We start from the raw sequence: 26,529 nt of genomic DNA, 5'->3' as shown, positions 1-26,529 counted from the left end.
ATAAGCAGAATGATACTAAGAAAGGGTGAGGTAGACTGATCATCAGCAATTGAGAGCAAGTAAAATTTGGTCACATCAAGTAGTTAGGATTTCTTTACATACAATTATTTGAAATGCTTGATTAGTGGGAGTTCTGGTTTTGTTTAGTATTTGTTTATGTTTTGAACCTTAGCCCATATGTTTTGGGGCACAGTTTGATGAATTATGGTTAAGTTTTAGCATTTACATTATGCACAGTTATTTCTTGAAATATTTGGTTTATGATTTCATTTGAAAATGTTTTTATAGGCAGTAATTGTCTTAGTTATAGGCAATATTTTGCCACAATTCAAAAGGTAATGTTTGCCACATTTTAAGACAGTATTTGTCACAGTTCATAGGCAATATTTGTCACAGTTTATAGGCGGAAGGCCACAGTTAGATATTAACCACAGGTCAAAGGCGATTTGCCACAGTGAAGGTTAATATCTCAGTTAAGGACCTACATAAAATGACAACAGTGTAATTTGAGGATATGTCAATGTTTCTATGATGGTATCCCACATAGATTCGTGTTAAGAAACTTACTTATGTTTGTAATAACAGAAAGTTGTATGCCGTATATTGAGGTGTATCTTTTGCTGTTATTCGATGTGAGTGGTTTTTCAACTGAATCACAGTAAGAGTGGTTAATGTAATAAGATTCTATGGCCACACCAATTTAAAAGACATCCTTATAATTAATGTAGCCCAAGTGGGAGATTGTTGGATTTATGGGCTAAATTAATTATTCGGGTTGATTAAATGGGTGAGAGTCAAATTGCATGAACCGGTTCGGTCCACTCTCAAGCTTAGGGATATGCTGGCTCAACCCATTGTGGTTTAGGGTTTTGAGTGCAGGACAGTATTATAAATACTAGGTTTTGGGTCCCTACAACCATTATTCACTCTTCCCCACTTTACCACTAAAGTGAGAGAACCAAGGAGGTTTAAGGGGTTGTAGAAGATCCATAGCCAAGCCAATAGAGCGAAAGTGGGAGTGACCAACATCAATCATCTTCAGCATACTAGGTGAAAGGTACAAATCGATCCTCCATAATTTTATTAGATTCGTGTTCTTGTTTTTCCTGTGTGGTTTCCTCCATAGGGTTTCAATCTCAAACCCATAGGAAGTCCTAACAGATTGTGCTTGGTGTGTGCAGCTAATGAGAGAGAGAGAGAGAGAGAGAGAGAGAGAGAGAGAGAGAGAGAGAGAGAGAGGAATCACTTTTCAACACTTTGACGCATTCCCTTCAAGAACTGTGCGCTGCTGCCTACTGGTCGCCTTCTTTTGGGTTTTGGACGATTGTATGTTGCAATATTAAAAAAAAGAAAAAAAATAAGTAAAAAAGAAGAAGACTGTTGTATGTTGAAATATGAGAGAGAGAGAGAGAGAGAGAGTTTAAGTGGACCATAAGAGCCTGAAAAGGACAAAGTAGGGATGAATTCTCCCCATTTCTTCTTTTTCTTTAGGATGCTTTGTTTTCTTGCTCCAACGACGTATGGTTAACGAGAAAGGCTTACGGAAGCTTCCTGTATAAAATGTTGAAACTTTGCGCATGCTCTCAGTGGCCCATGCATGTGCTGGAGTCATACGACTAGCAAACTAGTGTTTCCCTACCTTAAATGTTAGTCTTATTAGACTTGCATTCATTTTGAATTGGATTATCTATTTCCTCATATAGCATTAAGCATCTCATCCTACTTGATCAGTCTTTAGAAATGAAAATTTACATGTTATTAGAGCAGATTCTTTGTGGTTTTGCCCGGTCTGTCATTCCTAGTCATGTCCACATGCAAGGAAATGAAAATTTATATTAAATATGAAACATAAATTTTCTATCCATGAGAGGCCTTTTTGTGCCACAGACATAGGGGTGGGCAACAGAAGTTTTCTCTCCATGAGAAGCCTTTGTGCCATAGGCACATGGGTGTGCGATGAACACTGTGCCTTTGGCTAGATAAAAAATTACATTAAATATGGAACAAAAGTTTTCTTTCCGTGAGAGCCTTTTGTACCACAGACATAGGGGTGTGCAATGAGTACTGTGCCCCTATCTAAGGTAGGGTTAATCATCCCAATGTATGGATGCATGGACCACTCATGAAAAAACTTTCCCTAAATATATAGGGAAAATAATTATGCCTAAGTGAATAGCATACGTTAGTGGCCCTTTGTGTCTATAGCAACTCTTTGGGTCTACCTATCACTTCCCCTGATAAAATGACATATTTACACCCCTATTGTGGGAGGTGAAGGATAAAGTCAAGTAGCATAGCATATGCTATGTTCTCGATGCGTATGCTATCTCCTCGATAGAGAACTATTTCTCATATATATATATATATATATATAATTTTGTTCCAATGCCCTTATGTAATTTCGGGTGTTGGAGGGGAATAGGAATTCAGGGGTGCTAGGGCGAAGGGACAGCTGGCAGCACTATGACCGTTCGATGCACGCTGGAGAGGATCCAAACTAGATTCCTCCCTGCATATATATTTGCACATTTGCATGAATTAGCATATAGGATTGGAAGACTTACGAGGGTTGCTAGCTCCCACCAGAACGAGAGACGGCAACCCATCCATTCACATTTCTACAAAATGGAAGCAACCACTCAGACTGCAAAAATTGTACCAGTGAGAAGGATTAGCAGCAGGACCACCGCCACCCCTGGCATTGGAGCTGGAGCGGCGCCGCCACGAGTAGCTCGATTGCCTCCGAAGAGGGGTAAGTTCTTAAGGGGATCCTGAAGATGGCAATCTCAGCACTCTGTTTCTCAACACGGAGGGGCTCTGTTCGCTCTTCATCCATTCTTACCTCCCCTGAGGCAGAGGGGCCCTGACTTCGAGTGGAATTGAGTTACAATGTTACATAATCTCTCTCTCTCTCTCACTTTACATCCTTATGTTCATTGTCCTTGTTGCTCGTTGTTATTAGTAATGTGGAATTGGTTCTAAAACTAGGATCTCTCTCTCTCTGGTCACTGGTCAGCATAAAATGACTATGGAGTATGGGCTTAACCACCAACACTTTGAAGAAATCAGCCAAGACCGACAGTCTTACAATAATATACCTAACGACTGAGAAGAAAATAGATGAGGCTAAATATCTTCAAGAAAAGATAGAGGCCACTTTTTTTTTTTTTTGAACCGACTCTGATCACTTGGTTAACTTCAATTGAGCTGAAACTCGAGGGTACGATATCTTATTTCTGTTGCTTGCATAGGTGAGCTGATTTTGAAAGACCGTTAAGAGGCCGTGGGCTTGAAGTCCAAAGGAATCAGCCCAACTAGAGTGTTATCTTCGTTATTGGGACCTCAATGAACTAGTGAGTCAATGGTGGGAGTTCAGAGGCAATAACCTGGAGAAAAAAAAAAAAAAATTGGGGCTGTATAGGTAGTTCAATAAATTACCTAGATTTTCACTCTGTATTTGTAACCAAATTTCTTCCTTTAAACTCAATTAGAGAGAGATATGAGGACAAGTAAACAGTTGGAACCCTATCTTCCGTTGGTAGTGAAATAGATCTCATTTCACCATCTATAAATAGGATTCAAATCCTCTCCAGCTGCTAAGTAGTTGCTGGGCCACACACCCCAATGCGTGGACTACACTCCGAATCCACCTAATCGTCAAATGCACACTAACGTGCCCAAGTTGGAGAAGGTCTAAGTTCCTATAAATACCCTATGAATAGAACCATCCATAAATCTAGTCCCTTTTTTATAATCCTTTTCTAAGACGCCGGTTTGCAACGTCCTCACCAAACTTGAAAACCTGTCTTAGCTCAACGGAAGCCACTTGAATAATTTTATGGAAAAATAAATTACATGTTGTCAATACTACTATGGCCTCTCAAAATCTCTGACACACAATCTCCTCTTTGACCATGTGAAACCCTCTATATGGGTAGGCATTCCCTCCCATACACAAATGAACTTGGCTTGAGATATGCTAGTATACATTGGCAGCATGTCATTCCCTCACCTTAATTCTTACTAAGGTAAGATCTGGGCTTTCCCTTTTATACCTTGGGTTGAACATTGGTCCCACCTTTTTTAATCGGCATGTCTATTGTAATGCAATTCATTTGGTTAGGGATGTCAATCCAAAGCTCAAATCGGTTAGATTGATCGAACTTTCACCGATTATTAAACATTGTCAGGCTCAGGTCTAGCACTTTTATAAACAGGTAGTACACGGTGCAATGGGTAAGACCGATCAGCAATCGATCAGCCTGACCTATTTGCACTCCGTCCGACACGTTTAGCCCTACAATTTATATTTATATTTTGATTTATATATATATATATATATATAGAATAAGGTATGTATTGATTTTTTTATCAATTATTGAATGTAATATTTTTTCAAAATTGGTGATCACTTAATAAAATATATTAAAATTTCTTAAATCTAAAACAATTAAGGTCGTTTAAAGCTTTTTTTGGTTAATTAATCCATTTAAAGCCCAATTATAACCCAATTAAGAGAAGCCCAGAATCCGATCAAACCTGACATTAGATTAATCGAGATCGACTCATTCCTTAAATAAACAGGTCATAATGAAAGGGTATAGGCCTGCCTACCTGACCCATTGACCCTCTTACATTTGGTCTTTGCTGTCATTGATATCCTTGCTTTGTACCTCACCAAAAAGGAAGTAAAAAGCCCAAATTTTCCCTCTTATATCACCTTTTCCACCGGCGCTGGTAATCCAGTCTATGGCCCCGTAGAATAATAATAATCACTCTTCTCCTCCATCTCTCTTTCATCTTGCCTGGGTGCTTCCAATCGTTTGATGCGCATTAGATGCACTGATGTGCTAGAGAGGATCGACGTGGATTCCTCGTACCCGTTCCTCATGAAAGAACAAGTCATTTCTTCGGGTATGAAATATCTTCTTCAGTTCAGTTGCTTCACCATATCAAATATATATCGGATAACCTGAGAAGTCGCCATTGCAATCTACACCACCAATGAGCTAATGCATTCTTTTATTTTTATTTATTTATAATACTATCCAACAATTAAAATAACCAAACATACTTCCATGTGACATACGTAACCCACTTAGCAGTCAAAACCCAAAAATGCGTAGCTCCATACATTTGATATAGCCATAAATATGAGCCCTTAACTTAAAATTTGAAAAGTTTGTATGGGAAGGAAGCGTCACTTCCTGTTACTGCTGAAAATTCGTATGAGTCGACCTTGCACAAGCACAGAAGGTAGAGGCCCGGAGGTATCTCAGGGATTAGTCCTCCGATGCCCAAGTTAGTGACCGGCAAAATAATGTTTTTACAGGTGTAATGGTGGGTGTCGGCGTACCTCCTCTAGGTTCCTTTTCGGTTCCCTCTTATAGGGTTTCTTGGCCTAGGGTTTCGGGAACCCCTCCTTGGGAATCTTCTCCTCACATGGTTTGAAGCCTTGCGGCCTCTTTTGGATGGACAACATGTGTCCCTCATTCGGATGCCACGTGTCCTTGCTTTATTGGGTGACAAATTCTATCATATCAGCACCCCCCTACTTCCACTAGGAGGCTCTTTAGTGGGAGTAACTACCTAATTTTTCTTTCGAGTGCCCCATCAACTTTCGGCTTTGGTGTTCGTCTTGAAAACACGGCCTTCGGTTAGTTATGCTGAGTCCTGGCCTAAGACACCAACCGATGTTCTGACCTTCGGTCAGGTTCACTCGGCCTTGGCCTGAACTCACTACCGAGTTTGTGACCTTCGATCAGGTTCACTCGGCCTTTGCCTGAGCTCCCTACAGAGGTTGTGACATTCGGTCAGGTCTGCTCAGCCTTTGCTTGAGTCCCCTATGAAGGTTGTGACCTTCGATCAGGTCCACTCGACCTTCGACTGAGTCCTTTACCGAGGTTGTGACCTTCGGTCAGGTTCACTCGGCCTTGGCCTGAGTTACCTATCGAGATTGTTACCTTCGGTCAAGTCCACTCAGCCTTGGCCTAAGTCCCCTACTAAGACTGTGACCTTCGATCAGGTCTACCCAGCCTTTTTCTGAGCCCCCTACCAAGGTTGTGACCTTTGATCAGGTCCACTCGACCTTGGCCTGAGCTCCCTACCGAGATTGTGACCTTCGATCAAGTCGGTCTGGCCTTTTCTTGAGCCCCCTACCGAGGTTGTGACCTTCGATCAGGTCTACTCGGCCTTGACTTGAGCTCCCTACTAAGACTGTGACCTTCGGTTAGGTTTGCTCGGCCTTTGCCAGAGTCCCCTACCGAGGTTGTGATCTCGGTCAAGTCCACTCGGCCTTGGCCTGAGCTCCCTACCGAGATTATGACCTTCAGTCAGGTCTTCCCGGCCTTTACCTGAGTCCCCTACCGAGATTGTGACCTTCGGTCAGGTCTGCTCGGCCTTGGCCTGAGCTCCCTACTGAGATTGTGACCTTCGGTCAGGTCTGCCCCGCATTTTTTTTGAGCCCCCTACTGAGGTTGTGACCTTCGGTCAGGTCCACTCGGCCTTGGCATGAGTCCCCTACCGAGGTTGTGACCTTTGGTCAGGTCTGCTCAAATCCATGGGTGCTGATACGCTCGAGCGCTTTGCTCGAGTGTACTTTGGGAACCCCGGGTAGATGACGTGTACTGCATTTAATGATGCTGGGGAGTCGTATCGACGCATTGTTGCCTACAAATAGTGTCACTTTCTCTCATTTCTCTGACCATTCGTCTTTCGTCCTTAACTTTCCTCTGATCTTTGGTTTGGCCAGTCATTTAGAAGTAAGTTATGTCTAGCTCTTTAGGTAGTGGCCCCTCATCATCTGAGGATGCGGTTTCTAGGCGTCGGAGTTCTGATTAGGTCTGAGGGATGTCCTCGAACTTGTCCTCCACATCCACATCTTCGGATGTCTCCTCCTCCTCTACTGCCAGTGACATGAGTGGTGGAGGTATTAGGGAGTGGCTTCTCGACTCCAAGGCCCAAGAAAATGAGTCCCTGGAGGTCAAAGCCAGGAATATAGTTTCAACCATGATCGAGGAGGAGCTAATGGAGTTTCGCGCATCATGTAGTATCCCGAACGAGTTCATCCTTCGGATATCAAGGCCCAAAGATAGAGCAAGCTACCGAAATCCTAAAGAGCTTTGCTTCTATCGGGATGCCTTCAAGGCTGGGCTTCGGCTTTCCCTTCACCCCTTCTTCAGTCAGGTGTTTCGACATTATGGCATCTCTCCAGCCTAGCTGACCCCGAACGGATGGCAGCAAGTCTTCAGTTTCATTGTCTTCTTCTTTTGGATGGGGAGACCTCTCTCCCTTCCTCTCTTCCTCAACTGTATGTCTCTCGGTTCCAGTAAGGGGGACTCGGGCTAGTACTACTTCTACCCTAGGAAAGACCTCCGATTCTTGAATCGATACCCAACCTCGATACACGGTTGGAAGTTAAAGTTCTTTTTTGTGAAGGTGTCTGAAGGGTTCCCCTTCGGTAATACTTGGGACATCCCAGACCTGAAGGACGTGAACTTTGCACCTGCCATCTTCGGGACAGATGCAGAGTCACTGTCGATGGCTAAGGACAAGGCCCTCCGTCGGCCTGTCGAGTCCAGTAGCCTCCAATCGGATGCCTTCCTGTTCCTGTTCGGGCTTAGCCTAGGTGAGTCTTACATTTGCACATGTTTTGCTTCGGATTTAGCATTCTTGTACTGATCTTGACCCTCTTTGTTTCAGTGCAAATTTCGAGAGCAAAAGCCAGAGCTACCACTGTCGAGAGACAGGCCCACTTGAAGGAGGCCAGGGCGCAAGACGCCCAGCAAAGGCAGCTGAAGAAAGGTAAGAAAAGAGGGGCTTCAACTTCCAACACCCTCCCAAGGAAGAAGTCTAGATCCGAAGACCCTACCGTCGAGGCTATTTAGGGGCTGGAGGCCCCAAGCCGTAACCCATCCCCTCCGAGAGCCTCCTCCAGTGGTGTTGACTTTCGAAGCCCGAGAGGCAGTCATTCAAGAGCTGAAGTCGGGTTTGTCCCTCGGTGTTTCATCAAGGAGGGTGAGACACTTTCCATTGGGAGGGTTGCTTGAGAGCTCGTCCAGAAGGGGAGCCTGCCAGGAGACACGACCGAGGCCCAAAGCCAAGGGACCAAGGCTATGATTACAAGCACTTACGTGTTTATGGCAGCAGTAATCTTTGACCTTTTGCCTTTAGTATTTTTTCCTTTTTTTCATTTTTTCTAAATGTTGGTCTCTTTCAGGCTCAGAACCAAGTCGGCCAACTGAGTATCCGGCCCGAAACCCTGGCTAGGGACCTCGAGGTGTCCGAGCGTGAAAAGTCGGCACTCGACAAGGAGCACACAGTCCTCCTTGAGAAAGTGGAACATCTAGAGGTCGACCTCCTCCACACACAGCAGGAGAGTTATCAGAAGCTCAGAGAACTGGAGGCACAAATGATCGCGAAGCTGAGGGAGGTCGAAGCTCGAGCCATCTAGAGCTATAAGTCCTATAAGGACTTTCGGGAGGTGGTAAAGTGCACGATCGCCCCCGGATTCATCATGGGTGCCACCGATGTTCTAGACTGGATCCTCGAACATCATCCTGAGGTATCCTTTGAGGGGAGTGGCCTCATCTTCGAGGAGGACACTGATGCAGCTTCTGTCGCCACCGAGGTTGCAGATGACGAGGATAGCGACAGTGAGGGGGAGGGGGTCAAGCTTTCTCGTGAGGTCCCTCTTACTCCTGGGAGAGGAGACTCCGATGTAGACGCTATTGACTATGCTAGGGATGAGGCCATCCCTCCCGGAGACGCTCCATAAGGCTTCTCTTTGTAACTTAGCCTTTTTTTTGTAATTTTGGCCTTCGGGCATCTTCATGTAATTTTGGCCTTCGGGTATCTTCATGTAATTCTGGCCTTCGGGTGTCTCTATGAATGAAATGTTTTTTGTTCAGATTTGTCTTATCGATACGCCTTTTACCCTTTTTTTTTTTTTTTTGCATCCCGAAGATCGATTATGAATCCGAAGGTATTTTCTAGATCTTTGGCCTATAGGTGGGGTATGAATGCCAAAGCTCTCATTCAAGTGGTGGGAGTCCTTTATCACAAGGTTCGATCTTGTTGAGTCATTGGTTTGACGGTGGGGGAATAAAGGCTGAGGCTCCCTCGCACCTCGGGGTGTCTTCATTCAGCCCCCACCTCAGGTGCTTTCTTCCTAACCCCTACCTGTTGTCGGCTCTCAACAAAGGTCCTATCTAAGGCTCCTAGTCAGGTCTGCTCTGCCTTGGCCTGAGCTCCCAACCAAGGTTATTCTTTCAATTATGTCTTTTCAGCTTCAGCCCTAGCGCTTGACCGAAGGAAGTGCCTTATATTAGCAACTATCAGGAAGCGACTACCGTAAGCAAGCTCATATATTTATAAAATGAAAATCCTTCGGAGTGTTTGGGATGGAGAGCTACATCTTGGAAGTGCTTAGGAAAAAAAATTATGAAATGTAAATGTAAGTGTGCATGCTACTTCTACTGGTAGAATTTTCTCAAGTTCTTTAAGTTCCATAATTGGGTACCCTTTCTCCCCCCGTAGTCTCCAGGTAATAGGACCCTAGTCGTATTATCCTCGAGACTTTGTAAGGACCTTTCTAATTTGGAGCTAACTTTCCTTAATGCCTCAGGTCTGATATCTTTGCTCTTCTGAGGACGAGGTCATCCATTCTGAACTCGTTCCTTGGAACTTTGGAGTTGTATTGCCGCGTAACCTTTTGCTGGTAGGCGGCGATCCTTTCTTGCAAGGTGTCCCTGACTTCAGTCAAGAGGTCTAAATTAGCTCGGAGTCCTTTATCGTTTTCTTCTTCATTGTAATACTGAATTCGATAGGTTATGACTCCTGCCTTCACCGGGAGTATAGCTTCGATGCCGTAGATTAAAATGATGGGTGTTTCTCTGATGGCTGATCTCTCAGTCGTACGATAAGCCTAGAGGATGTTGTATAACTCTTCTACCCATAACCCTTTGGCATCAATCATTCTCTTCTTTATTCCTTGGAGCAGGGTACAATTGGTTACCTCTATCTGTCCGTTGGTCGATGGGTAACTGACAGATGTTTTCTTATGGTCAATGTCGAGGGTATCACAAAACAAGTCAAAAGTCAGGTTGACGAACTGAGTTCCATTGTCCATTACCACCATCCGAGGGATTCCGAATTGATAGACTACCATCCTCTCGAAGAAGTCCCTTACATTTTTTGGGATATCGTAGCCAGTGCTTCGGCTTCTGCCCACTTTGTGAAGTGGTCTACCACCACCACTACAAATTTTATTTATCTCGTGGCCAGGGGGAATGGGCCCAGGATGTCCATTCCCCACATAACAAATGGTACCGAACTTGACAGCGAGGAAAACTCGATAGAGTGGTACCGTGGGACGGGGGTGAATATTTGACACTTAACGCATTTCTTGATGAACGACTCCACGTCCTTCCTCATGGTCGGCCAAAACAGGCACTGCCTCAGCACTTTATAGGCTAAGGCCTGGGCTCCCAGGTGTTGGCTGTATATCCCTTCATGTACTTATCGGAGTGCGTACTCACCAACGGCAGGGTTCAGGCACTTGAAGTATGGTGTGGTGAATCCTATTTTGTATAGCATCTCATCCTTCAATAGGAAGCGTGCTGACCGTATTCGTACCTTCCTTTCCTTGTCCCTGTCCTTGGGGAGTGTTTCTTCTATCAAATATTCAATTATGGTATCCATCCAGCTGGAGCTGTACTCGCCAATGGGTAATACCTCCTGGGGTTCTTCGGCGCTTGGTTGGGGTAATACTTCAAAATACACCGATCATCCAAGGTCTGTGAAGTCAGAGGTGGCCAATTGTGACAACGCGTCTACGTTGGCATTCTCTGCCCGCGGCACCTGCCTTATCTCGAACTCCTTGAAGGTTGTTACTTTCTCTTGCACCATCTTTAAGTACTCGACCATTCTTTGTTCCTTGGCTTCATAGTCCCCATTCACCTGTCGCACCACGAGTTGTGAGTCGTTGTAGACTACTAACTCCTGTACCATCAAGGCCCACATCAGATTTATTCCGGCTATTAGGGCTTCGTACTCAACTTTATTGTTGAAGGCATCGAAGTCGAACCGTATCGCATACTTAATTTTGAATCCTTCGGGGCTAACAAGTATGATCCCAGCATCGCTTCCCGTGCTATCGAATGCACCATCCACATACAATGTCCAAGTCCTTTCTGCCCGAGACTTAACAGACTCGTGGGGTTCATCTGTTAGCATTGTCTCAGCTATGAAGTCCGCTAGATCCTGTGCTTTTATTGCGGTTCTCGGCTTGTACTGGATGTCAAATTCTCCTAATTTTATGGCCCAGTTTACTAGGCGGCTGGACATATCCGGCCTCTGTAGTATCTTCTTCAGAGGTTGGTCTATGAGCACACACACCGTATACGACTGGAAATAGGGCCTCAGCTTTCTTACTGCAATTACCAGGGCATATGTTATTTTCTTCACCTTTCTGTATCTCGTTTCTACGTCCAAAAGGGTTCGGCTAATGTAATATATTGGTCACTGTTGTCGTCCTCCCTTTATCAGTATCACGCTATCTGCCACACTATCGATACAGCCAGGTATAACTGCAAGGTATCCCCCGTATTTGGCTTCGTCAATAGTAGGGGCGTCGCTAAGTACTCTTTCAATAGTACGAAGGATTTTTCGTATTCTTCTGTTTACTCAAACTTTTTCGACCTTTTCAAAGTTTTGAAGAAATGAAGGCACTTATCAACTGACCGAGGCATGAACCGTCTTAGGGCGATGACTCTACCTATGAGCTCCTAAACTTACTTCACATTCTGTGGTGACCTCATATCTCGAATGGCCTATATCTTCACCAGATTGGCTTCGATTCTCCTCTCCGAAATGATGAAGCCGAGGAACTTTCCCGATATTACTCCGAACGCGCACTTTGTTGGATTCAGCTTTATGCCGTATTGCCTTAATACTTGGAATACCTTTTCTAGGTCTCAGATATGGTGTTCCGTTTTCAGGCTTTTCACTAGCATGTCATCCACGTACACCTCCATAGTCTTATCGATCATCCCCTTGAAGATATTGTTCACTAACCTTTGATAAGTGGCCACCGCGTTTCTTAGTCTGAAGAGCATTACTTCGTAGCAGTAAAGTCCTCCCTCAGTCACGAAGGATGTCTTCGGGACATCTTCCTTACACATCTTGATCTGATTGTATCCCGAGTACATGTCCATGAAGCTCAGTGCCTCATGTCCCGAAGTGGTGTCGATGAGAAGGTCTATCTTTGGTAAGGGATAGCTGTCTTTTGGGTATGCCTTGTTTAAATCTGTGAAGTCGATACAGATCCTTCAATTCTTGTTTGCCTTTGGGACCATAATCATATTGGATATCCATTCAAGGTATTGGATTTCACGGATGAACTTTGCTTCTAGTAACTTCTCTATCTCCTCATCTATCTTCTGTTGCCTCTCGAGGGTGAAGGTCCTCTTCTTCTACTATACTGACTTTTTAGTTGGGTTGATGCTCAGACGATGCTCTATTACTCTCGATCTATCCCAGGCATGTCTGAGGCAGACCAAGCGAAGATGTCAGAATTGGCTCGAAGGAATGAGATGAGTTTTTTCCGTTGCTATCTTGGCATTGTAGCCACGACTTGGAATTGGCGAGTACTATCCCCTTCTTCGGCTTTGACTTATATCAGCTCTTTCGCTGACTCTCCTCTTTGATAATTTGTATCATTGCGTAGATCTTCTATCGAGAGCGCTTCACCTGCCTTTCCCTTTCCCCATAAGGTGGTGGCGTAGCACTTTTAAGATGCCTCCTGATCGCCTTGACACTCCCCAACCCCATTCTTAGTTAGGAACTTCATCTTGAGGTGTGGCATAGAGACGATAGCTTTTAATAAGTTTAAGCCAACTCTCCCTAGTATGGTGTTGCACATTGAAGTGATGTCTACTACCAGAAAGTTGATCATAACTGTTATTTGGCGGTCTCGGTAACTGCACTTATCGGCAACTCAACCGACCCTTCTACTTTGACTAGGGCGCCCGAGAACCCTTGCAATGGGTGTTCGACCTTCTTTAGTTTTCCCTTATCTAGACCCATCTTCTAGAAGGCTTCAAGGAATAGGATATCAGCTGAGCTGCCATTATCCACCAAGATCCTTTTTACTCTACAATCGGCTACGGTCATGGTGATTATCAGGGCATCGTTATGTGGCGTTTGCACCCCTTCCAGGTCGTCATTCAAGAAGGAGATAACCGTACCTGCAGTTCTCGCATAGGATTTTGCTTTCCTGACCGAGATGGAACTATCTCCAGTGGTTAGGCCTCCACTAATAGTTGCTATAACCCTAGTTGGGCTTTTATGATCGTCATGGGGGCGATGGTTAGCTTCTTTGGGCTTCCGGTCCCTTTGCCGTTCTTGATTGCCCCTGCGGGTTGGCCCCCTTCTTTCACGGCGGCCTCTACCATCTTTTTAGCGATTATCCCTGTGGTCATTGCCGTCTTGGGCATCTTCCTTTTCGCAGTCTACGAACCGACCTAGGTATCCTCTTCGAATCATTCCTTTGATCTCTCCTTTCACATGCCAACAATCTTCGGTGTCATGGCCGTGGTCTCTGTGGAAGTGGCACTACTTGTCCATGTTGCGTCTCTTACGATGTCGTCCCATCTTCCCAAGCCACTTTATGACTCCGGCGTCTGAGGTTTCTTTTATCTGCATTAGCATGTCCGTCTGTCTCTGATTTAGTGGTGCATATCTCTTGAACTTCTTCAGCAGGCTGGGTGCCCGATCACGTTCAGACTTTCGTATCTTGCCCTCGGAAGGTTTGTCATCATCTCTTGAGGTCCTTTTACTCCCCGTCTTCGCTTCAGCTTCAGCTTCCTCATCAGCTTGGAGGGTTTCTTCCATCTGAATATATTTATCACACCGAGCCCTCAACTCAACTAGGTTCTTCAGTGTATGTTTTGTCAAAGACCTTTTTAGCTCTTTATCTTTGACGCCTCCCAACAATGCCGTGAACTCTTCTTTCGGGTCCAAACCTCTGATCGTGGTCTTCTCCTATTGGAAGTGCTTCATGTAGCTTCACAGTGACTCTCCTTCATGTTGTTTGACGTTGGTTAGGTTCAATGTGGTCTTCTGATGGGGTTGGCTACTGGAGAATCCCCTCACGAAGAAGTAACTCAAATCGCTGAAGCTTTGAATCGATTTCGTCGACAGGAGGTTGTACCATAACCTTGCCATTCCTCTGAACGTTGAAGGCAAAGCGCAACACATGATATTTTTCGAGACTTGGTGAAACTGCATCGCAACCTGGAAGCCCTCCAGATGATCGACGGGGTCTCCAGACCCGTCGTAGGTGCCGTATTTGGGTAGATGAAAATCGACTAGGGGGCGTCCCTCATGACCTCATCGGCTAGAGCCGTGTCATTAGTGAGGTCCAGCTCGTGAGTTCTCGTATGGTTTTTTTTTACCTTTTGGATCTCGTCTTTCAAGTCTAGGATCATCTGTTTCAACCCCGAGTCCTCACATCTTTGTCCGTCTCCTTGGTGTGGTCTCTCATGCCTAACCCCGGTGGCACGCCGCGTCCTTTCTTTGGGTGCGGGGCTTTCCCTCATGGCTTGGTTTCAAGGATTCCAGCCATACCTTATCGATCCTGAACTACTTCGACCCTCGTCTTGGGCTCGCTCTGGCTGGACAAGGAAGCCTTGCGGTGCTCCACTGGTCCTCTGAGAGACAGCCTTAGAGACCTCCTTCATTGTTTTGACCATTCGGTCATACTTCTCCTGAAGAGCGTCGAATTGCTCCCTTGTCACATATTCCTGTGCCCTAGGAGGGGGTGGGAGATTACTATCTCCCTATATCGAATATCCGACTGAGCACTGGTCCCTTGCGGAACCTTCCCGATCATTGTTTCCCCATTCTTCGTCGATTTCTGCCCAGGGGGGAGCCCTCCTGAAGCTTCCCCCTCATCCATATATATACTCGGCGCTGCTCTGGTTTTCTTACAATTGTATGTTTTCCCCACCTTTATTGTTGTTCCCACAAACGAAATCAATCTGTTACTGTCGAAAATCCGTATGAGCCGACCCTACATAAGCATAGAAGGCAGAGGCCCGAAGGTATCTCCAGGATTAGTCCTCCAATGCCCAAGTTAGTGACCGATAAAATAGTGTTTTTACAGGAGTAATGGTGGGTGTCGGCGTACCTCCTTTTCGGTTCCCTCTTATAGGGTTTCTCAACCTAGGGTTTCGGGAACCTCTCTTTGGGAATCTTCTCCTTACATGGTTCGAAGCCTTGCAGCCTCTATCGGATGGGTGACATGTGTCCCTCCCTCGGATGCCACGTGTTCTCACTTTATTGGGTGACAAATTCTGTCGTATCACTTCCTAAAATCCACCTTCTTCCATTCTTTTTTTTTTTTTTTTTCCAGGGGAGGGGTTGTGTGGGGAAGGGAAAGGTGATGAAAGGGTTGGTGGAAGTAAGGGGAAATGCAGTTGCTTGGAAACTACAAGGAAAACGAAATAAGAAAAACACAATTGAAAAATTGGATTTAATTTGCTTATTTATTTATTTATTTTGAATTCATTTTTTATATTCATACTCTTTATTTTTTATTTCCTAGGGTGTGAATAAAAATATATTAAAGGAAAAGAAATAATAATACACTACTGAGCGGCTCTTTAGATAGAGTTTCATTAAATAAATTATAATAAGTTAATAAAATATGATAACGGTAAACTTATACTAATCTAATAAAGACTGCCCCATCCACCCTACCTTCCAAGAAAAAAGAAAAATGAAAAATGAAAACAAAACTTCGCCTTGACTCTTAAATAAAAATTATAAAAAAATTGTATAAGCTTTAGGAGAAAGATTTCCTCTGCTAACAAAGGTTCAGCCATCATTCTATGATCCTAAAATATTTCCCTTTTTCTATGAATGATTAAATACCCCTCATTGTTAGCTGATATCATTTCTCATCCATCCGAAAGCCATAGTCAAGGGCTTTCTTCACCATAGCTTAAGGAAAACTCGATTCTAACTTCTTTCTGTGGATGTGGTAGTTTTCTTAGTACTACAAAAAAAAATATGTATACCAATTATCAACTTCTCCACAAGAGCCCCGTTGACTCCAATCCATTCTTAAAAGAACCTACCCTTCATGAGGTAAGAAATTCGTAACAATATCATTTATAAATAGAGCTCTTCATAGGTTAAGATCAACAATATTGCAAGAATCCAAAGCATGGAGAACCCAAACCCTCTTGAGAAATCGAAAGAAGTAGAGGTCTCAAGTCTCACTAGTGAGATTTGTATAGAGCCCATGACACACAAGAGATTCAAAAACAAGAAGAGGTATGCCCATCCATTCTGCATAGATTGTATTGTTAAGTACATAGAAGCCAAGATGGAAGAAAAAGAAGCAAACTTATCTTGCCCTTCCTTTAACTGTGAGAAGCTGTTGGACCCTCTCTCACGCCGTCGGATCCTCCCCGCCGGATTGTTCAAGAAATGGTGTGATGTGCTATGTGAATCTTCTATTCTAAGGCATGAGAGTGCCTATTTGCCCCTTCCCTAATTGCTTAACATTGATACTGAATGAGTGCCAAGAGACTGTTACAAGATCAGAGTGCCCAAATTGCAAGAAATTGCTGTGTTTACAGTGCAAAGTTCCATGGCATGCGGGTTTTGGATGCGATGAAACTGGAGAAATGATAGATGAAAATGATATTTTCTTCGGCTAGCTTGTTGAAAGGAATATGTGGAGGAGATGTCCAGGCTGCAAATATCATGTGGAGCGTAATGAAGGTTGCCAAAACATTAAATGCAGGTTTGTTTCAACTTCTTTCTTGCTTTTTCTTTTAGAAATTTGGGAGAAAGAGCGCTGTCATGCTACCGTAGCGCCTCTCTGTGTCTATTTCTCCTCCTCCCTAACAGACTGACATATTGCCTTCCATTGTGAGAGGATGAACTAGCCCATGCTTGACTAAGGAGGTCGTCAAAAGACCTAACATCTTTTTTATTTCTCCCATATTTTTTTATTGAGTGCTTTACCATTGCAATGAAGTTTTTCAAGATTGCCCAGTTTTTGTTCTTCTACACAAAAACAACATATGAGAGAGAGAGAGAGAGAGAGGCTAGTGTAGCATACGCAGCCTGGCCCAGGGCCTCCATTAGAGGTAAAGCCCAGCCTACCCCAAATTTATATTCATACGTGATACATATAATATAAGGTTACATTAATTCCTTGTAGCATTGATTAAGTATGTCATGGACATACATGAGAGGGCATGCCTATAAATGGCAGATTATTTTGAATTTGAGTCTAAAACTTGTTTATGCAGTTATTTTAGACATTAACTTCTCTATTTAGTGGTTATAATTGCCTTATCATCCTACCATGTAAACCATGCAATAGAACTAGGTGGACTGATCAATTCCTTTGTTGAGATGTGCAAAGGCATTTTTCCCAACTTTATATACTCTTAAACATACAATACACAAGAAATCTATATCGAATGACAGATAGATAGGGCTGGATCGGGTTAGATCAGGCTGAGCCAGAATGAGGGCTGAGTGGTTAGGATTTTGGACTGGACCTGGGTTTTCAAAAACCTAATCCAACCCACCTGACTTACACCTCAAGCTTCCCCCTCACTAATAAAAATGAGGGATGGTGTTGCTTAGTTGAGGGTCCCCTATCAATTCAATCGATTAGGGGTAGAAAAGTTATTTCATTGGGTGTGAAAGAGAAAGAAAGAGGGGAAATGCTAGTGCAAATTACCCTAGGCAGGAAACATTATCACAAATAAAAGAGGTGTTTCTTGCCCAATAGCGAAGGCTACAGCGATGCCATATAAATTCTCTCTCTCTCTCTCTCTCTCTCTCTCTCTCTCTTAAAAGCAAAGACTACAATATCAAAATGATACAAAGCGAAAGAATATCATCTACTAGATTTTTTTTTTTTTTTTAAGCCACTCTTGCTATGAAGATTTAATATTTTTATATCCTTAGGTGTGGGGTCCTCTTTTGCTATACTTATGGAAAAGTAAAAAATGCTTGCGAGTGCTACAGGGGGAACATTGTGGTGGAGGATAATATGGGGAATGGAGAGCTTAGAAATCATATGGCTAATTTAAGAGGTTATGATACGTTGATCATCATCAGGGCAATAATTCTTTTAATAATATATTTAATGTGTGCTGCCTTTGTCGTATTTTCAATAATCGAATTAAATAAGACCAAAGGAAAAACAGTGGCTGGCGTCGTTGGTACAATAATAATTTTTGTTGTATTCTCCTTATTTGATATGTGTTATAGGTGGTGGAAAAGGGGAAGGTAGAAATGTTCTTGGGATGTCTTATTCTCAAACTTCTTAGGTGGTTCTCTAGATGGTATTACTTTAAACGAAGAAAAGGATTTTTTTGTTATCTTGTGCATATAGAATTCTGGTCAAATACAAATATGATTTATCAATCTTTTACATATATAATACAGCCTAAATAAGAATACAAATGGGGTTGTACTCTCTCTCTCTCTCTCTCTCTCTCTCTTTTGTAGTATTTGTATAAAAATGTGGTCAAGGAGTGCCGCTAAGTAATTTTATTCTATGTTAACAGTTGAAGGTTTCAGTGAACGCAAAATAGGCTCATGCACATGCCTAGCGGTATAAGATTGGTTTTGATGATTCGTACTTGTCTTGAGCCCAAATAGGGTCTGAACTAAGATTTCTAATTCTGAGGACAGGTTAGGGTTGAGAAACAATGATCCTGGGTTAGGGTTTGGCCGAGCCTAGGTTGAGGTCTAGGCCTAGCCCAATTGGGCCCAATCCAATCCTGATATTAACCTTGATTTATATAATGTAATTTAATGATTTATCTTATGTGTTATATATTATGTTATTGACTTATTGTGTTTATGTATATGTAAAATTTCAACAGAAAAAAGACATTTTGTTTTGACATTTACTCATTTAGTATGCAAAGTCTTTTTAAAACCCTACCTCTTGACAAAAATCAGGGCTAATCAAGGCCAATCCAACCAAAAAAGGTCAATCAAGGCTGGGTGGGGATGGCACGAGTCCCAATGGGTTGGGCATTGAGTGAGGTATCTCAACCCGACCTAAGGTTGGGCTCGGCTGAGGTTTTAAAAAATCTCACCATAACCCAACCTTGTTTCACCCCTACATGTGTCCATGTGGGGAAGAGTATGCTTATATGTATACTTCGACACAACTCAGTTCAGCCCAAAATCAATCCAGTAGACAGGGTTGGTCAGGCTGAGATGGGATAGGGTTGATTAGACAGGACCTTGGACTGGGCCTGGGTCTTCAAAAACTCGATCCAATCCACTTAACTTGCACCTCAAGTTTCCCCTTGTTAATTAAAAGAAGTGAGGGTGTTTTTAAGCCCGATAGCAGAGTTTACTTTAGCAAGCAAGGGCCAATTAAGTCTCCCCATCAGTTCAATCTATAGGGGCAGAAGTTATTTTATTGGGGAGAGAAAGAATGACAGATAGGGGCTACTGGAAGCACCCATTGGTAAGAAACATTATTCCAAATAAGAGAGATGTTTCTTGTGTGATAGCGGAGGCTTATCGGCTAAGCGAGAGCTAGTGAGAACCCCATATCAGTTCGATCAATTAGAAGCAGAAAAGTCATTATGTGATAGGAAAGAGAAAGAGAGATGGTTCCAAAGAAAAAGTCTCTAATTTTGGATGGTAATTTCAAAGTTGTTATTTAAAAAAGAAATTTACTGTGTCACCCCTGAAAAATGTCATAATTATAAAAACACCCCTCTATTTCACCAAATTATACTCAGACCCCCTATCGTCAGTCACTGTTAAGTGAGAAATTAAAATGACCATTATACCCTAGTGACTAAAACTCATGTTTTTACCAAATCCTCTTCAGTAGACGGTGAAGGGATTGCTCCGATGGATGGAGGAATCTCGCCGATGAGTTGATTGTAACTAAGATCAAGCGTTTGGAGGTTCTGGAGATTGGCGAGAGAAGTTGGTATCTCGCCTGAAATGAAATTCTTGCTTGTGGCGAGGAATCGAAGGTTCTTCAGCTGAGATAAGGTTTGTGGAAGAGAACCCATGATTTTGCGAGGAACAATGGAGAGCTCCACAAGAGCCGAGAGCTTGCTGATTGCAGGGACGACACGGCCACTGAGACCAGGAGAACCAGCTCTGGGATCGCCCAGGTTCAAAGAGATTATCGTCATTCCCTATCTCCCCCCACCTCTCTCCCTCTCTCTGGGCATTTCATCTGTCACTCCCACGTTTCACACACACCTCTCTGTAATGGGGCCGTTAATGTGACTTGGGATCTAGACGAATTCCAGCCTGTATTGTTATTTCTGTTGCCAGTGAGTTATGATTCTTCCATCGCCGTCGAGAAGTGGTACATCAATAGTTGCTAGATCTGTCACTGAGTTCCAACCTAGAACTGTTTTCTAAGGTCGCTGTGAACAGATCTATCATTGAAGGGGTTTTTTTTTTCTTTTCTAAATCTCACTAGTGGTTTTCTGCTTCTATTTGATACTGAATATGGTTCTGGTGTAAGGTAGCGAATATTCTCTCTTTGTATGTGTGTGTGTGCGTTTTTTTTTTTTTTTTCCTTGTTAGTAAATCCTATTATCTGGTTCTGATTTTCAGCCTTTGATTTTTACTTTGGTTTTTTGACCCCCTTTCCAAGTGGTTTTCAAATTCTAAGAAATGGGAAAAACAGCTAGGTGGTTTAGAGGGTTCTTGGCCGGGAAAAAGGAAGCGTCGCCGTCGCAAGATGCGAAGCCTGTGAAGGATAAGAAGAAGAAATAGAGCTTTGTCAGATCTTTCAAGGACAGGGACAGGGACAAGGACAGGACTACGACAACACCGTCTTCACATGTGCAAGTAAATGGGGATGATATTGATAGGAGTGGTTGTTACAGAGACGAATCGTTTCGTATCCATGTTCCTATGACGCCAGATCAGATCAGGACCAAAACAAGCATGCGATTGCGGTTGTTGTGGCCACCGCTACAGTGGCGGAAGTTGCGGTTGTGACAGCTCAAGCGCCACCCTTTCCTGATTTGGGTTCAGGGTATAGTAACAATTGGATCTGGGATGGGGACTTATTAGATGGGTATTTTTGGTACTTCGCATAATAAGGGCATTTTGGTATTTAAAATAAAATATAGGTGCTGGCATCAGCAAATAAGGTATATTCCTTAACAGTGACTGACGATAGGGGGTTTGAGTATAATTTGGTGAAACAGAGGGGGTAGCCTTATAATTGTGGCATTCTCTAAGGGGTGGCATGGTAAATTTCCCTATTTAAAATGATAAATGCCTGTAGGTCTAAAAATTCTCCTCTATCGATCTCTTCTAACATTTATAAGCAGGAATGGATACACGAGCCTGGATCCTCTCCAACCCTCTGAACCCTCTAATCCCATCTCACACCATCTGCAGTGTGCGGGGACCAAACCCCATGGATGGTGTGAGATGGGATTGTAAGGTTCAGCCAGCTGGAGAGAGGATCCAAATACTGGACACATGTATAGTATCTTAACCCTTGATGAAACATCCACCTATATATGCTTCTCCCATGCGAGTTGTTTCATGTGTCTTTCTATTATATCTCACCGGAGCCCTTGACTGCCCAGTCAATTTAAGTCTTTTTTTTTTTTTTTTCTATAAACCATTCTTACTTCAAACCTTTGATGTTTTGATTTTATGTTTTCGGGGACAAGATCGCCACCTGGTCACGTGGCCCATGCATCAGCATGGGGCCATCGGGAGTTCTTGTCTAGACATCTAAACGAGGGACAATGTGATCATTTCACACCCTTTGTGTCCGTCATAAGACCACGCCACTGCGACCAGGTATTACCATCATAATTTTATATTTTATCTATTGCCTTGATGCGGTTGTGGGTCCTCCTTTGCTATGCTTGTGGAAAAGTCAAAAATGCTTGTGAATGCAACAGAAGGAACGTCGTGGTGGAGGATAATATGGGGAATAGAGGGCTTACAACTAATGTGGCTAATTTAAGAGGTTATGATATGACCTTCATCATCAAGAATATAATTTCTTTTATAATATATTTAATGTGTGTTGCCTTTATTATATTTTCAATAAGGCCAAAGGAAAAGTAGTGGCTGGCGTCGTTGGCACAATAATAATATATGTTGTATTCTACATACTAGATATGTGTCATAAGTGGTGGGAAGTATCGGATGACTGAAGAATACCATGGAATATAATCTCTGCACTCACTTTTATTATGTTTTAAGTGTGGACTATTGAAAAATAAATAAAAAAATAAATAGGGATAATGTTATCTATGCGGGAGTGTAGCCTCCGTCACAATTTATCTCTCCTCCTCCATGTGAAATGAACTATATAATAAGAAGTTAGACAAACTGGGGAGGCAATGGTGGAGGTTGCACTCCATCACAGAAAACATTCTCCCCAAGAAATAATAGTATCTTGAACATTTTTTTTTTCTTTTTGATAAAAAAAAAATAAAAAAATAAAAAACAGAACAAAAATGTTCATAGATACTATTACTTGGGGAGAATGTTTTCTGTGAGGGAGCGCAACCTCCACCATTGCCTCTCCAGTTTTGTTCATTTTCTGTTTTTTGTACAAGAAAAAAAAAAAAAAACATATTTGTTTTCTTGTACCTATAGAATTCAGCATACATCTGATGGCGGAAAACACCCAGACACGCACATTGGCACCAAGGCATGCACCCCAAGGACCTTCCATTTGTCGGATGTGCATTGGGCTCTCTCCCACCCGAGAGAGGATTTGGGTCCGTTTTGGTCATCCTTTCCCCTAAAGCATCGATCTGTCCTAACACCAATATGGGTGCTGACAAAATAACTTAACCATCGAGATGTTTCACCTTTTTTTCAGTACAAGTAGGGAACTGAAATCCAAATTCATCAAAACAAACAAAACAATCATTAGAAGTAGGAAATAATGCAGCCAAATAAGAAGCAATACCAATTTTACTTGACAGTCGAAAGGGCAAATAGAATATCCAATATGAAATATTCAGTCAAAACATTGAGGCTGTGTTTGGTATGCATTCTCGGAATTGATTCTGGGTTTAGAACATATTCTGAAGCCCGGTTTTCTCTATTTTGTCGCTTCATAATGTATTATAGACCCAGAATCTATTATCAAAATCAAAGTCCATGAAAAAATTAAACACTTGAAACCAGATTCACTAAAAATTAATCCTAACAAGAACTATTGGATGAGTGTGAGTTTGGTTGAGGACATGTTATGTGAAAACAAATTAGTTTTGGCTGATAAATATGTTTCCTCTAAGAGAAATTCGCCATTCAACTTGTTCCCAAGAAAATTTAAGCACTTCAGCATGAGAACCTCCACCAACAATTCCTGTCAAGCTGTTCCACAGCAACTACCTGCAAGAATAGTCATTTCAATTCAATTAGAAAGCACAGGACAAGACTTTTGTATAGGGATTCAATTGGATACTTGATTCATATCGTAGTTGTTGCTACCTTGGCAACTGATTTTATTCCAATGAGTTTATTGCCTTTCTATCAAAGAAAAAATTTGATGTGCAATTCCTATCACAGCCCAAACTTCTATTTGGTGAATCCAACCAGAATCCACCTAAAAAATTGAAATGAATTCTAATTCCTACTGGCAGAGTTTTACTAAAATTAAACTAATGATGATCTTAAACACCTTGTGCAAAATATGATACTGGATGTACAGAATAATCAAGAAGTCAGATTCACCCAGAACTCAGATTGAGTTTCACCCCCAGGATACTCAAAATATGGACCAATTATAATGGTTGGGGTTTAGAATAATCAAACAAACTTCAGACCTGAAACTGTGATAGGCAGAAGTTAGGTAATTTTAAATACAAACAGACCCAGAGATCAGATCAGTCCAATACCAAGGTCAAGTGGTAGTCTTGGGGAGACCTTTAATTTCCCAAAGTTTGGTCTTGATCTGACGAACAGAACAGGTTCAGGTGATCAATTAATCTAGGTTGAAACTTAAGGTAAAACAGAGCTTCAACAGGTTAGGAGATCTATTATTTTCTGTTAAAAACCAATCAGCACTGTATAATGAGATTGAGATCATTTAGATTAGAGAATCAAACAAAGCATAGTAGCATTAATTGACAGAGAATTTTCAGATCAGTAATAGTTGCAGGAAAACAAAGCATAAAAGCGGATGTAAATTAATAACCTATCTCAGGTTCCAGGAATCATACCCACACTGCTTCTCACAGGTCTCTGGCCAAAAGCAACTCAACAACAAGCAATAATCAAATCATATCTGGATAATGAGCTTTACAATGTTTTACAGCAACTGAATGAAACTCTTATTCAACCCCAAGGGGGTATAGCCGAGTTGTCAAGGGACTTTTGCCTCAGGAGAAGTGGAGTTTGCTCATGTAGACCTGCTCAAGCTTACATCAAGTTTCTCTACTATAAATGTAGCACGTACAGAGGCTATCAAACAAAGCTGATCAATCATTCAAATCAATCTCAGAAGTACCCATTTCATTATTCATTGAAACTTGAAAGGTCATAGTTGACATCAAACCCAAATTCATCAAAACAAACAAAACCAGTCAACCAATAAAGAGGGCCATCTCCATGTCCCTTCCTCTGTATCCACACAAATGTCTCTTGCACAAGAATTTCTTTAACTCATTCAGTTCATGCATGATCATTCTCAGTTCACAAACATTAAATGATCTGCTTTATCTTTATACTGTTTCACAGATATAATAGGTGTACATCCACAGGTACTCTATTGACTCAAGTACATCACATTGCAAATGCCAATCTCAAAGATGTATGTTAGAGCAAACACCAACAAGTACGAAAAATAAACAGCCAACAGATCAGTACAACATAGAGATTTAACGAGGTTCACACACCAGTGTGGTGTGCAATGTCCTCGGATGAAGAAAAAGATGTTTCACTATGCAGAAGATAGATTACACTCGAGCAGCAGTGAGAAAACTCGCCATGAAACCCTAGCTCGAAAAACCCGCAAATTACAATATTTGCTCAACAAGACGATAGTACATTATATACCTCCTATCAGCCCAACCCTTCTGCTTCCATCATAGATCTCAAAAAACTTCCCATTTAGGTCGTCACCAAAATATGTCGGGGCAGATCATTTTTCAAAACGGGTCAAGAATTCGAGACAAACTTCACAATGTATCTTACTAATATCTAAGGGCCTGTTTGGTATCGTTCTAAAAAAACGTTTCTAGAGTTTTTTCATTCTATTGGAACGAAAAAACAGAATCTTCTGTTTGGTGCACTTATGGTCCGTTTCTGTTTTTTTGGAACAAAAAGTGAAAAAACGAGATTGACCGAACTCCAGGACGGAACTCAGTCCTCCCAGTTTCGTTCCATTTTACAAAAAAAAAAAAATTCCGATAAAAATCTGAAATTTTAAAACAACATTTTTTCGTTTAAAAACTACGTTTTGACACAGAAACTGAAATTTTCGTTTTTGAAACGAAACGGCATTTCTGGAACAGAAACGATACCAAACGGGCCCACTAAACCAACACCAAGAACCTGCAAAGAGCTTGTGCTATGCCTCTTGAATCTAATATAATGTTCGGAATTAAATATAATGCTCACGTACCCAATTGAAGTGAACTCTGTGAGCTTCCTTTAGCCAAGGCTTGTGTTATAATCTCTCATTACGGATTTCATACTTGCCTGCATAGCTTCCACTTCCTTTCTCGTTCTGCCAGCTGCTCTGCCATTTGTTGCTGCAAATCTTCCTTCAATTTATTTTGGGATTCTTTAAGTTGGCCAGGACCTCATGCCCAAAGGCACCTTCTTTAATTGTTGGAAGCATCTACGAAAGGAGGACTCTTTTCAAGTGAAACCCTATATAATTCCTCTTTAATTAAGATGGTTCCAATCTTTTCCGGTTATAAATTGACCCATTGAGTCGAATAATCTAATTGCTGAGTAATAGCAAACATCATCCACACAAACATTCCATTACAAATGCCACAAATATGAAAAGGATCTACTAGAAATAGATAGGAAGCATTCGTCTACAGAAGTTGAGTTCTTACAATTCCAAAATCCACAAACAGAATGGGATAAACTCACCGAATCATTGAAACGAGTCATTTGCAGGAAAATGATCCTTATGTACCTGGGAACGAAGACAGAGAAGTGGGCAGGACTGAACTCGACCTCCTCAATAATGCAACTTAGATCCCTATAATCATCGGCCGACGCTGAACTCCAGCGGAAAAGGAGACCCAGAAGACGAAGGGGGGCAGGGGCTAGGGTTCCAAGATCCCTATACTCACCGGCCGCCACTGCTCTTGTTTTTCGATCGGGAAGGGGGAGAGAGGGAGCAGAGGGATTCTTCGAGGATTTGGATCCTCTCCAGCCCAGGGGTGCCGGAGAGGGATCAGTGAGGAGAGAGAAACAAGAGCGAGAATATAGGGGGGAGAGAGAGAGAGAGGGAGCAGAGGAATTCTGAGAGTAGGAATACGCTTT

The 26,529-nt window shown here is 42.4% G+C and overlaps 1 long non-coding RNA gene across 1 annotated transcript; it reads right to left on the bottom strand.

Moving 5' to 3' along the window:
• Nucleotides 1-22,947: 22,947 nt before the first annotated feature.
• LOC122066213 lies at nucleotides 22,948-26,124 on the bottom strand. Its single transcript, XR_006136285.1, has 2 exons — nucleotides 25,649-26,124; nucleotides 22,948-23,415 (listed from the first exon to the last, which is right to left on the bottom strand). It is a non-coding gene; the product is annotated as an uncharacterized LOC122066213 (long non-coding RNA).
• Nucleotides 26,125-26,529: the final 405 nt, after the last annotated feature.

The sequence above is a fragment of the Macadamia integrifolia genome, unplaced genomic scaffold (genome assembly GCF_013358625.1).
Source record: "Macadamia integrifolia cultivar HAES 741 unplaced genomic scaffold, SCU_Mint_v3 scaffold2299, whole genome shotgun sequence".
NCBI lineage: Eukaryota > Viridiplantae > Streptophyta > Magnoliopsida > Proteales > Proteaceae > Macadamia > Macadamia integrifolia.
Note: the sequence above shows the minus strand (reverse complement) of the source record. Positions and strands in the feature narration are given on the sequence as shown.